The sequence below is a fragment of the Manis pentadactyla genome, chromosome 4, assembly GCF_030020395.1.
Source record: "Manis pentadactyla isolate mManPen7 chromosome 4, mManPen7.hap1, whole genome shotgun sequence".
Lineage (NCBI taxonomy): Eukaryota > Metazoa > Chordata > Mammalia > Pholidota > Manidae > Manis > Manis pentadactyla.
Genome location: NC_080022.1, coordinates 9,233,860 through 9,247,065, shown reverse-complemented (window position 1 = coordinate 9,247,065; position 13,206 = coordinate 9,233,860). Strand labels below are relative to the sequence as shown.

The window sequence follows — 13,206 nt, the reverse complement described above, 5'->3', positions numbered from 1 at the left end:
GCTGCCTCCATTACCCAAACGGAAGATCCAGATAGGTTATTTTGATCACAGAGACTTAAGTCAAGGAGGAACTGATCCTACTCTGACAGATTAAAAAAAGAATGTGAACTGCTGTCACTTCAACACAATAAATCAGAATGAGGTCCTAGGCTACTCTGTCAGTTCCAGCACTACATTTTGGGAGTAAGAATAAAATCTTGTGAATCCTACCCCCAAACTTTCAAGAAAAATAAAAAAGTCTGGGGTATATTGGATTTCAATAAAAGGTTTTTAAAAATCTGCCACAAGAGCATGTTATACTTACCTGATGGTCTCTATAAGTCTAGGTCCCAAATGAATGGCCCAGGCTGGATACACTTCTCCCATGCACCACCTCCCTTGCTCAATGGACACCCAGTTTCCTAGGAGGCGCAAGAAAGCAACAGGAGCTACATTTCTGGAAACTGAACAATGGGAGGACGAGTTTTGAAATGAAAATTACGAAATGAGTATTTATAATCTAAGGAAAAATCATTTTCAAAGGCTCAAGCTTTACAATAACCCAAAGTTATCTCCCCTTACTTTCATTATGCAGAAACAGTGAAATAAAGAGTGCATGACAAAAGAGATGTTTTACAAAGCCCAATGAACCTAGCCAGAAATGAAAGAAATAGTTTTTTTTTTTTCCTTTTAGATAGCTCTGCACCCAAGAGCACTTTTGTTTTTTTAACAGACATAGGGGGACCCCGACCCACATGATAACGTGAGACTGTCCTGGCAGAAGTCACACAGATAAGCCCTTGATAGTTTAAACAGCCCCACCGAGGGAAGGTCTGATTCTACAATTCAAAAGCCTTCAATGACACCGAACAGTAGACTGTCATGCGTCTGGAAGATATAACCGTTTTTGAAGAATGCTTTCCAAACCAAGTAATGCTTTCAAAGCTGTTTATCAAAAGAGCTGTATGAGCGACAGTGACCTGAAACAGTTTGTCAGCTGTTACAGAGTCAAATGCCCTATCCTAATGTCTGTAAGCGCGCCATCATTCCTGGCTGTTCCGCCCTCGGCAGACAACAGATGCCAGGGTTTGGGGACATTCACTACATAACTCTTACCCGACAAACCTGGCTCCAGGACAGATTTCCATGTCATGTGGGGCTTTTGGCTGAACTCTGCTCGAACCCCGAGGCATATCATTTACAACAGACACTAACAACAGTTTGGGATCACCTGCTCTTCACAAATGGGTTCAGAGCAAGTTCATAGCCTCTGCACACCTTTTTCAATGGGGTCCTTGTACACAAAGGTTGAGTGCCCAGGTGAGTTCCTCCACCCAGCAATTCCAGCCATGTGACTATCACAGGTTTGTGGGCCTGAGTTTGTCTATTTTGTGTGAAGAAAGAGAAAAGGAAGGACAAAGACCCAGCAAAGCAGAAGAACTTGTCTTAGCACTACAGCAAGTGGTCATCAAGTTTTCAGGGTCAGGGGATAAGTAAGAGGCAAAGATAGAATCCTTGTTTCACTCAAGCTCAACATTCCATTTTCAGAGAGCACAGACACAAATGCCATTTCCTGAGCCCTGACTACTCGCTGCATGTCAGGCTAAGTGCTTTATATACATATGTCAAGTGGTCCCTCTAACCACCCACCGAGGTGGGCATTACTACTCCTAAGCCACATGAGTCAAAGGAACCTCACCTCAGAGGTAAGAAGGGGGCAATAACGTGCTCCAGACCATAGCTAAGAAATAACAGTGAAATGATGCAAACCCAGGGCTGTCTGACTCCCTTCTAGGCGCTCTAACCTCGTACTACACATGCGGGAACCAAGCAGTGCTATGGGAGCCCCCTCCTGAGTCCTGAAAATGCCTGGTTTCTGTTTTACACCAGCTGCCACAGGCTCCTTCCCATTTCCCCTCCAGAACTGAGAAGACCTGTGATTTTATGTTCTTTCCACATCTTTTTCTGAAATAGGCGCTTCTCTTTGAAGAAAGAGACCTCTTGCCCTTGGAGTGTCAAGATAAGAAAACTTTCAGCAACTTCCCTTGGAAACTACAAAACACCCATCAGCACCCAGGATCTAAGTACAGTCGCTCACCAGCTGCCAGCCCCTCTAAATAGCTTTTATGGTTCAATGAGGAGTGGTGACAGGGCCATGTCACTACCGTGGGGTGTGCTATTTCTTTCATGTTCCTGGGATCTGACAAGAGTCTTCTACAACCTGTTTCTTTACAACACACAGAATGAGAGATTAAAGACCAATACCAGACTTAAAGCTGGGGCTGGGACTAGCCACGGCTTCTCTCCAGACGTATTCTACATCTTCCTGGGAGTGAAGGACCCCTGACCACACGCAGATGTTGTTCCAAAGTAGAAGTGATGGTTCAACGAGATAATACATGTAAAGCACACAGAAAGTTGCCTGGATCATAGTAAAAGTTTTAAAATATCAGCAATAATACTATTATTTATTAATACCAAACTTAAAGAATGTTCAAGCAGAAATAATGGATACGGATTTCAGTAAACATTAATTCAGAACTACTAGTTGGAGGTAGACATCAAGAAAGGATGAATGAATTAGCGAAAAATTTCAATTATAGGACTTCTGATTAAATACTGCTGATTGAGTGCACAGACCCCTCTAAAGTGAAAGCTAAGGGATGCAAATGGCATGAATCTGAAGAGATTAAGAGAAGGTGTCAGCGTTATTTAAGGAGCTGAAAAGCAGATGGACAAGTGGTGCTGAAATGTGGGCCTGAGGGAAGGGAGTTCACAGGACAGTAAGTCATCAGTATGGAAAGTAAGGCCTCTGCATCTCAGAAGGATGGAGGCACCAAGGAGCCGTGAAGGCCTGGGTCTAGGGGAGGACAGGGCAGCAGGTGTGTGAGGGGTGAGAACAGGGAGACTGGCTGAAAGCCTGTGTAAGAAGCAGTGAGACCTGCTGGTCCCTGTCTCAGTCCTCAGCCTGCTCCTCCTCAGCAGAAGACTGGGATCAACAGGTCCCCCACCCCCAATCTTCCCAGGAAGGCCCCAGGCTCCAATCTGCTTGTTAGGGCCTCCTCTCTCCTGGGGAGAAGAACAAATAGTCGAGAATTACCAAACATCTGAGAGCTGTCTCTATCATGGAAGAAAATGACCAAAACAAACAAACGCAGAGCGGACATTCAGAAAGCACCAGGACACCAGCTTTGTGAAGGACCTGGAGAGCTGCCTGTCCAGAGGGGACAGGGAGGCATCCAGGGGAAGAATTTCTAAGAAAGAGAGTGAAACCGATAGAGTACTTCCTACATTTTTTATAAAACATATAGACGTATGTTTGTGGATAAATTAGTACAGGCAGATAATTTTTTTAAAAGGAATTATTAACCTCAGAGTAAAAACAGTGGAAAATAAGTAAGAGTTTGAGGATAAACTGGGAAAATGAATATAGAAAACTGAGCCAACAACAATAGTGAAGGCAGTTACTAACTCTAGGGAGAAAAAAAACAAACCAAATAGTTAAAAAGAAAGGAAACATAATCATAGTAACCTATGTGAAGCCACTGGGGATACTATTTCCATAGTCTTAATAATACAAAAACTGAAAATTGATTAACCCAAAAAGGATGAATAAATATACTGAAAAATGTGGGGAGGGAACATGTGTGCACAGCAATAGGAAGTCCAATGATGTCAAGAAATAGCACTATACTCTTGTTTTTTCTAAGTAGTATGGAGGTAAATAAATACCTCCGAATTAAACAAACAACCCCAAGTACTGAAAGTGGCTGCCTTTTGGGGAGCAGGAATCAGAAGTAGGGAAAAGTTGGGCAGGAATCTCCTGGTCCTTGTTTTCAAACACGCAGAAGTCTTTGTAAGTCTTTAAAAGTGTGGACAAGTATTTACTTTGATAAAATGCAATTTAATTTGAAAAGATTAAAAGAAGGTCACAGTGAGATAATTAAGATAAAAATAATAGGTTTTTAAAATGTAATTGTTCCTTCTCAAACTATTCAAATTCAGTCAGACAATATCCATCATATTACTGATAAGTTTTCACAAATGCCTAGGGTACCTAACTGGTTTTCTTGGTTTCACTGGATATGGCTGGTAATTGTAGGTCTGCTTTTGTTATGTATCTGTAGTCCTATTCTGTTAATGTGTGCACGCAATTTAATTAGTAGTTTGTTAAAACCTATACACGCTTATGTTACTCTACAAGAAGTTATGTCAAAGAAATAATCAGTCTTCCCATGTTTTCTTTCATCTGCTACTTCTATAGCTTTTCTTATTCCTTCCTAATTACAGCCCTTTAGTAGAATTCGTGCCTCATATCGAAAATTACCGAATATCATAATTCTTCCAAGTGGTAAAGATACCTCAAGACAAATGCTGGGCATAGAATCCACAGGGCATAAATCTGCAAAGAAGTAAAAAGCTAACCTTTTCAAACAATATTGCTTCTCTCTCACTTACCAACTTTACATTTCCCTGTATGGCCCCGGAAGACGGCTGGTTAGCCAGAGACGGGTAAGATTCCTCAAGGGAGGAACAACCTAAGACAGGCACAGTCGCAGGGGGGCCATCAGGTGAGAAATTGGGGATCAACAGAGGTGAGGCTTAGAACCTCACCCCCCCTGTTTTGAGAGAAATCTTCTGCATCCGTGGATGTTTTGTTGCCCTTGTCTAGCTTGGATTAATACTTAGTCTATAGGCACACACCTGATCATCTACATTTGCCCTCTTACGGCACTAAATTATGTTTTCTACCTTTATCTTGCATCTACCTACCACTTCAGCATTTTATTAAAAAAAAATAAGGGAGAAATGTGGGATTCACATATAAATCAAGTATAAAAATCAAATGACTAATCATATCTGACCTGATTGTTTATAGTTCATGATGTGTGATCAAAACCGAAAGTTTCTGTGATATGACTGCCCTTGCACTGTTCACCATGTAAGAACTTATTCACTATGTAAGAACTTGTTCACCATGTAAGAACTTGTTCGTTATACTTCAGAAGATTGGAGACTGTTGAGAATAAGGCTTGGGGTTGATTAATGATTGTGCATTGAGTCCCCTATACAGAATTGTATTGTTAACAACCATTTAATCAATAAATATGAGAGATGTCCTCTCAAAAAAACAAATCTAATTGTTCTTATTAATTGTAATAGCTAAATAATATTTAGTAAATACATATAAGGTAAAAAGAATAATTAAAAAATCAAGAGATCATTAGCCAATTGTGGACAATTATTAAATCTAGGATAATATGTTTTGAAAGGGCTGCGATGGACGTGGAAATAAAGTGGGAAAAAAAATGCCTCTAACTCCCAAACCTCCCTGAGACACAACACCACACAGAAGCAATTTAGTTGTTTTCAAGACAAATAGCAAGCCAAATTGATAACAAAGTGGTACTTCAAGAAAACAGTAAGAAATTGCTTTAATGAACAAAAAAGACCAATTTAAGAATAGTAAAACAAAACAGCTTGGCAACTCTCAAGAATATTGAAGATTCTTCAAAGCAGTTTGTCTTCAAGTATTTAAATATTCTCAGTGCTTAATACCTATTATATGCTTGGAATATAGTAAGAGGTCAATACTTAACCAATTAATGAATTCCTATTGTCAATTTGCCTATACTGGAAGCAGTGTGTTTATTAAGCAATTGGATCTGAATACCACAAGTTTGGAATTGGCTAAACTGATTAATGGGTCCCTCAATATTTGAAACAACATGAAAACTCTCTGAGGTTCGCATCTTTCCATGAGGGGTATGAAAGACACCCACATGGTCATTTGGCCTTTAAGGCCTTAGAAGGTGGGCAGGTGCCAGTTACTACCGCCCTAACTGTGCCACTGGGGTACATCAGTGACGTTTTGGGAGCCCATGAGCTCTGCCCTGTCTATCCTGGCAGTACTCAGTAAGCCTACGTTGGATTCAACCAGTCCTAACCCACCAGGGTTAGCCAGGGTTCCTGTGACCCATCCTTCTCATAATGAGGAGTTTTGCTCTGACTCTCCTTTGAAGTTTTCTGCAGTCCCTGTGATTTTATGATACAGCTTGGGTCCCCCCTGCCATTATCTATGTTTGAAGTATGTTTGGGGAAAATCTACTAGGAGCTGTCTCTGGTGTTAACACAGAACAACTGCCTCATAAAAACTGCTTTCCACAGGGAGTTCAAAGGAGCTTATCCAAATACTGTGGGTTTGTCCTGCTCCACCAACTTTGCTAGGGTAAAAAGCTGAGGTTTTGCTAAGTAAACTCTGACATAGATTTCCAGAAAGAGCTGAGGGCAGTGCTAACACACCCAAGTGGCCTCCTGACAAGATGGACCTCGTGCTTTGAAGCAATCTGCTCAGCACTTACCACGCTGCTGAAGTTAAGATTTATTGGGACAGTCGGTTAAGGTGAAGGACTAAACTCAGTAAATTACTGTGAGAGGTCTTTCTGATACGTGATAAAACCTTTCCAGTGGTAACTTCAAGAAACCCAGTAAAAGTCAGGAGCAAACCAAGAGAACTGACAACTGTTGGCAGGAGGCCAAAGTGAAGCATCATATTACAGTGGCTCCTAGAGTTTAATCCATATTAATCCACCACTGCCAATATGTGCTGTTTGTCAGCAGGATGATGGGTCACCACCATATTTTCAAATAGAACAGTTTGTCAAGAAAATTAACCAGGTACAGGTACTTGTTGGCTGGTGGCATATTCATGAGTCACAGAAGGTGCAAAGAGTGGCATTGTTTTGCATTCTTGCAAATCTCTTTAAGTCTTGCTCAATAAGAAACAGCTGTATTATCTGCTTCTATAATCTGTTGCAGTATCACACACACTGTAGCTTCTGGAAAACTACTGTACATTCATTAGAGAATATTATTATAAAAATATTTACTACCTATCTATCTATAGGTTTGACCTTATGGATCCCTGAAAGGTTCTGGGGTTCCTTAGGTGTCCTAAAACCCTATTTTGAGAAGCTCTGTTCTAAAAGGACCCATATGGACAACTTCTGTGCTAATTAGAAATCAATTTCCTCCTTGTATTAAAGTAAATCCACTAAGACTATAGATTAGTAACACTGTTAACCTGATTTGAATTATATAAACATGACACAATAAAATTCTATTGCTTTTAAAGTATACCAGGCTTAAAATGTTTCACTAATTCAATCTTATACACCCCTCCTCCGCCAATCTGACAAATTAGTGAGAAACATCAAGAACCTGTCTTTGAGAAGCAGTCTGTCAAAAGAGTACTAGATAGAGGCATCAGGGCAAGGAAACTTAGGGTTCAGTATAACCCCAAACCTACCTTTTCTTCCTCCCAAGACTGTGAGCCTTTACTTGTAATACAATACTACAGTCTTCAATTCCCTGCTAGCCCATTTGTCCTCTACGTATCTCAGAATCACCTTACAGTCTGAAGCTCTCTGGGAGCAAGGGATTTGAATTCAAACCTGGATACTCCCTTTAAGGGAGATTCCGATTTCACCCTGAGCAAAGAGGGATGATTCTGTAAGGGAAAAACCATGAAAGACATAGGGTAGTCATCAAATATAAGTAAACTTTTTTTGCAGAGGAATTCCACAAACAGTAAATGGCTCTTTATTCTTTTCTAAAGCACAAAGTACAAGATTTTTCTCAGGAAGAAATAATATGGTTGTGTTTCTCTTGAAATTCAAACCCAAAATCTCAAATGCAGACATCCAGAGTTTTAAAAATCAAGTCATTGAATGAGGAAGGGACTATAGATGCACAATGGCTACATCTGATTAACTTTTTAAATGAAAGAAACCAAAACAGAAAGAAATCACACTTTTCATTCCATTTTCTTTGAGCTAAGACTTGCTGGTTGAGATATGAGGACTTACTTTAAAAATGTACATGCCTAAATTCAGTTTATTTTTACTTTTGGAAGCAGGATTGTGCCGTTTCCATGAAGTCAGTCATCTCTGTATGCCAAAAATGGCAAAAAATAGACACTCTCTTTTCTAGAAAGGATTATAATGTACCATGACCAAAAAAGTGTGTGTTTTTTTCCCCTAACAGATAATCTTGCATAAAAATGAGTCATGGGATTTCAGAAATGGAAAAGCTTTTCTCAAATATGTGTGTGCAGGAACACACACACTTTCTGTTTTTTTTCAGCAACAGATCTGAGCTTCCCATAAGTTATGTTATAATGACAATGGTATCATCTGGAGCCTTTGAGTGAAAGGAAGGTACAGTATTTAGAGTTCAGCAAGAGGGAAGAAGCCTGTCTTAGAAAATAAGATTTCTCTGCTTGTGTTCCTGTGAGAGGAATTTTAACTTATAAGGCATGAAGGACTGCTAAAATGTTTCTTCAAAAGATCTTATCCTGTAACTTCATCAGCTTACTTTCAGACCTGATTGAGACATCCTATGTCATTAACACAGCTCTGAATGCTGTTTCTCCTTCTGGGGTTGTGCAGGAGTGAGAAAATGACCCATCCACCTTGAAGCACTCTCTGGCAAGGCCTGGTTTGGTGAGATCAGGATATAAGACTATATGGCTCTGGCCTTATACATACCCAAGCGTGAGCAGAAGACAGATCAAGTGGCTGCCCCCTAAAACCACTGTGCCACTTTTGGAGGACAAAGGATAGGTATGATTCGCCCCTTCCCTTCAGTTGGATGCAACAATAATTTTGTAGTTTCACTGGAATGATGAAATTGACATGCCAACTAATGCACTGACTACACCAAGCAGCAGATAGTTACTAAGCCAACAGACATACATGACTAAAGATGAGAACCAGAGCCTCAGGTTCTAGCTCTCACCTGTCAATAGACATGTCTTTATATCAATGCCACTAAGGTCTACAGGGGTCACGTGGGAGGAGTGCCTTATACTTTTTAAATGAGTATTAGGCAGTAGCTGCAGGACGACATGATTTATCTTTCCGAAGGGTTAATTTTACTGGGTAGCAATAAAAAATATTATCCTATTTTTAAAAATGGGATGAAAGTGTTAAATTCATTTACAGTTTTGAGATAAGGAACGGAAACTTTTCAAGCAATGTTGGACTTGCTCTGACCTCAGACACATGGCCTATCAGTCCATTTTCTTCTGACTTAGATGGGGCACTAGGGGGAAAAATTGAGAGCCCTGGTGTATCTAACAAACATTTACAATTTTTATTGCATTTTTACCTTTGGAAGTTCCTTAAAGGCTCAATTCTACCAGTTCTGCCTGATGTATAATGTATAATACCAAGAAGAGCAAATGGCTACTTTCAGAGTAGAATTATTATTAAAAGCAGTATCACAGACTAAAATGAAAGAGTACTGGGCATCTTCTGAATTCCCTTTGCTGCCTGTTTTCTGACCAGTCCAACCTGACAGCACTGAAACTATGGTGACCCAAGAGGGTCTTAACCCCTTTATCCTGGAAAGCCATAGGTAAGGTGCAAACACAGTTAACAAAATGGGTGTTGCCTTAAGAAAACCCATTTCAATTTCACATCTAAGAGGCCATTAATCGAAAGTGTCTTATTTAAAGTTTTGGGTGTGTCTCAGGGGTGTTTTTACTGAGAAAGTCAAATATGCCCACCATAAATCTTCTCTGTGAAATCAACCAAAAGGTTACTCAAAAGCTCTTAGAGCAACTGGAATGTACTTTCATGCGCACAATACAGGGGTCCTGGGATTCCAGAACATTATCAGAGTCCTGATGGCTATATTCTTAAACACTGATCTATCATTAGCCTTCAAATTCCCCACTCCTCCTTATCTAGCTTCAATAATGAGATAAGCACTAACACTCCTGAGCTTTGCTAAATTAGTTTAAAGATTTCAAGTTCTGCCAGCTCCCACTTCTCCCCCTGTTTTGGGTCTTGACTTAAAAGGTGAAGAAATATTTTGGAGGGAACCTCAAGGTCCAGCTTCATAAATCTTCATCGGCTACTTTCCTAAAATGTCATGCAACCAAAGCCTACAACAGATGATATTTAGAGAAACAAATAAGCAAGCCCATAGCCCTGAGTTGGACACTCCTCTCTTTTCAGTGGCATCTTTGCCTTCTATTGGGAAGTGGCTGCTCCTGGGTCTCTGTAGCTTTCTCCCAAAGTATCTTTTCAAATGCCACCACCAAATCCTACCATGCATGCAGAGAACTGGGCACGCAGCCCTGTGCGTGCCCTGCTTTGGTCTGCTCTGTTTGAAGGATGGTTGGCTTTTCTACATGGCTTTAGTGGCACCACAAGTGTGGCTGCACTGGTGCCACTTTCATACCCTTGGGAACAGATAACTGCGGCCCAGGACATGTAGACTAGAAGACGCAACCTGAGCCAGCAGAACGTTGCCTTGGAAAAGGCTTCTTATTTCAGTTCCAAACCGCACATACTTGTACAGTGAACAAATGCAGCAGGGGATATTGGTTCACAACACTCACGTCGAGGCCAAAGGCTCTGCTGTCCTCCGCCCTCTTCTCATCCCCACCCCCACCTGCCTTCCCAAGAACTATTAGGCTGCATGGAAATTTCTGAGAACAGTTAGGTGGCTGTCTCTTTGGAAAGCCTGCACACTCCAACAAGGAGAGGAGCTTGGAAGTATTTTAATCTAAAAGAACCCCAGGAGGGGGGGGTTCCCTATAAATAAAATCATGTTGACATAAACACAAAAAGGAGCCAATATTTCCTGTAAGGCCTCTTTTCAGATGGATTACTGGAAGGAGTATTCTTTCACAGTTTCATGGCTTGCTTTGCTATCATCTGCTTAAAATTTGGGTCATTTAAAACATAGATGCTGAGATCTAAGCCTTCACTTGGATGAAATATTACAAAGGAAGCAGAAAGTCTCATTCCAAGAGCAGACTCAGAGGCAGAACTCTTGGACTCCTGGGTTCTATTCCTGGCTCAGTCCCTGGGCTCAGGTCAACCTTCGGTCAGAATCTCACTTCTAATCCCTTCAAATCATTTGTTAGTCCCTGTTGTCTAAACAGTGGGGAAAAACCCTGAGTAACACCCCTGGATGCTGTTCAATCAACTGGGATGGTTGGAGATGGTTATAACTCACTTCCAAGAAACCAGGGTGATTTATCCCTTGGTAGAACTAGTATGTTCCTAAGAGATCACAGTGTCATCAGAACAAACCCGTAAGGCACGGAAACATTTCTCCACCTGCAAGAATCTCTGTGTTCCTTTAACGTGACTTTCAAAAATAGTGTCACCCAGTATTTTATAGTTGTTTATAGCTTCCACATAACTCCGGTTGGGCTTCGAACCTTAGAGAGGCAGAATAAACAGACAGGCATATTTATTCACAATTTACAGATGAAAAAACTGAGGACTAAATATCAGGAGACCTGACCGTGGGCCCAGTGTTAATAAGTAACAGGGTTCGCACCAGACCTATTGTTTTCCAGGGCAATTGTTCTTTTTTTCTAACACATGGATCTTCATTCAGAATCCTACTTTTGGACCTAGACAAATGGACTGAGGGAAATTGCTTAAAGTGTTTCGGGAGAAGCTGCCGTGGCTCTTCCCTGCGAGAGAGGTAGGGCCCCGATCAGCATGGGTCTAGCATGTGCCCACCTCACCTACTACTGGCTCCCCCAGGAACAGAGAGGAGATGCAGGATGATTCCCCCTCCTGAGCCTCCATGTCCACAGGCCCATCATGGCTACCAGCTTGCTCCTCACTTAACAGTGCAGCTTTTGCTTCTAGGGGGACTGAACGGCTAGGAAGATAACTTTTCTGGGAAACCTGCACTTAAACTTCAGTTGGTCTGCCTAACTACTGAGGCAAGCTGCATAGCTTCTCTGAACCCCTTTTACCTGGAATGCAATTCTCTTTTCTCCTCACCTGGCCAACTCCTACTTAAACTTCTGGCTTCAACTCAGATATCACTTCCCTAGAAAAGCCTTTCTTGACCCCACTGACCATAGGTTTAGCCAACCTCCTTTTCTCCTTCACCTTCTCTATTTATACAGTGTCACAGCACCTTGTGACAATTACCACAATTTTAGCAACTGATTATTTACATAGTTATTTGTTTCATGTTTGCTGCCCCACTTGCTTGGAAGCCCTTGGAGACCAAGGACAACCTTGCTTTCTGCTACATTCCCAAACCTGAGTTCTTAGGGAATTTGTAATCAATATTTACTGACTGAAGAAGAGTGAATGACAGATATATACAGGCTGACATGAAATCTAACGAACTATGGCAAATGCTGGGCACCTGGTAAAAAGGACAAAAACACCTGTTTTTCTGTAGCAACCATTCTGTGCCTTTCTTGTGCTCTCAAAAAGTGTCAGCTCCAAACTGACATGTATAAAATTCAAGTGATTTCTTTCTGGTCAACATCATTAAAGCTCATAGCACCAAATAATAGTATTTTAAAAGTTTAACACCTCTGACCTTTATTGAAATAAATCACCAATCCCATGACCACTTTGGGATTTTAAGAATAAGGATGGTTCTTTTGGAATTCTAGGGGCCTTCTGCTTTCCTCATACTTCAACAGGTCTGATTGTCCTTACAAAATCCTGGAGGTTGACTTCTTGGGCTTCGAGCAGCACAGAAAAGCTAACTGGAAATACTTTTAAAGCCTTCCTACTGCCCCTCCTCCAACTTCATAAATGCTTCAAAATATACTCAAGGATTGTTTCAGCTCTGAGAATAGAATGTAACCTAACTAAAGTAAACTCTACAGATCCTTTTTTTAAAAAGTAGCTGCTGCCAGATGGAAGACATTCTGGCAGAACATATGCCATGGACTCAGTCTACAATCATCAGCATTTCCCCTACTGCAGTAATGTGTCATCAGTAAGGTTTCCTAGTGACAGACAAATGGATTCATTTTAATTGGGGATGCTTTTACTTCAAATCCTATTTGAGGCAGAAGGGTGTGGACATGCTCCAGGCCCTAGGCATTCTAAAAGGGCACACTAATTCACTCAGGGAATATCTATTAACCAGGCAGCAGCAAAATCCTTCTGGGCTTAAGTGGAGTCCAGCTTGGCTGGAAACAGTAACACTCATTATAACTTTGGTTGATAAGATCCTCCAATTAGTCACTTGGAAAAAGGGAGGCTAAAATAGGCCACTAACACAAAGAGCTGAGTTAAAGTAGTTGGAGTCTGTGAGATTTGGAGCTGTCCGGGCTGCTGCTGGTTTGCCACCTCAGCTGGTATCAAGGCAAGACAGCACCCCACAGCAGAACTGCCAGCTTCCTCGGGGAGTTTCTCTGTGAGGTTGGGGAACCGA

The 13,206-nt window shown here is 41.2% G+C and overlaps 1 protein-coding gene across 15 annotated transcripts in view; it reads right to left on the bottom strand.

Moving 5' to 3' along the window:
• The window catches only part of VPS13D (vacuolar protein sorting 13 homolog D), a 286,614-nt gene that overhangs the window by 39,508 nt on the left and 233,900 nt on the right, over window positions 1-13,206 (bottom strand). Inside the window, exon 68 of one of the 15 annotated variants that reach the window (XR_008996896.1) lies at window positions 305-401. The exons of the other annotated variants lie outside the window; for them this stretch is intronic. The gene's annotated coding sequence lies outside the window, so the exon portion shown is untranslated. The remainder of the gene's footprint in view (window positions 1-304; window positions 402-13,206) is intronic. 15 annotated transcript variants of the gene reach the window in all.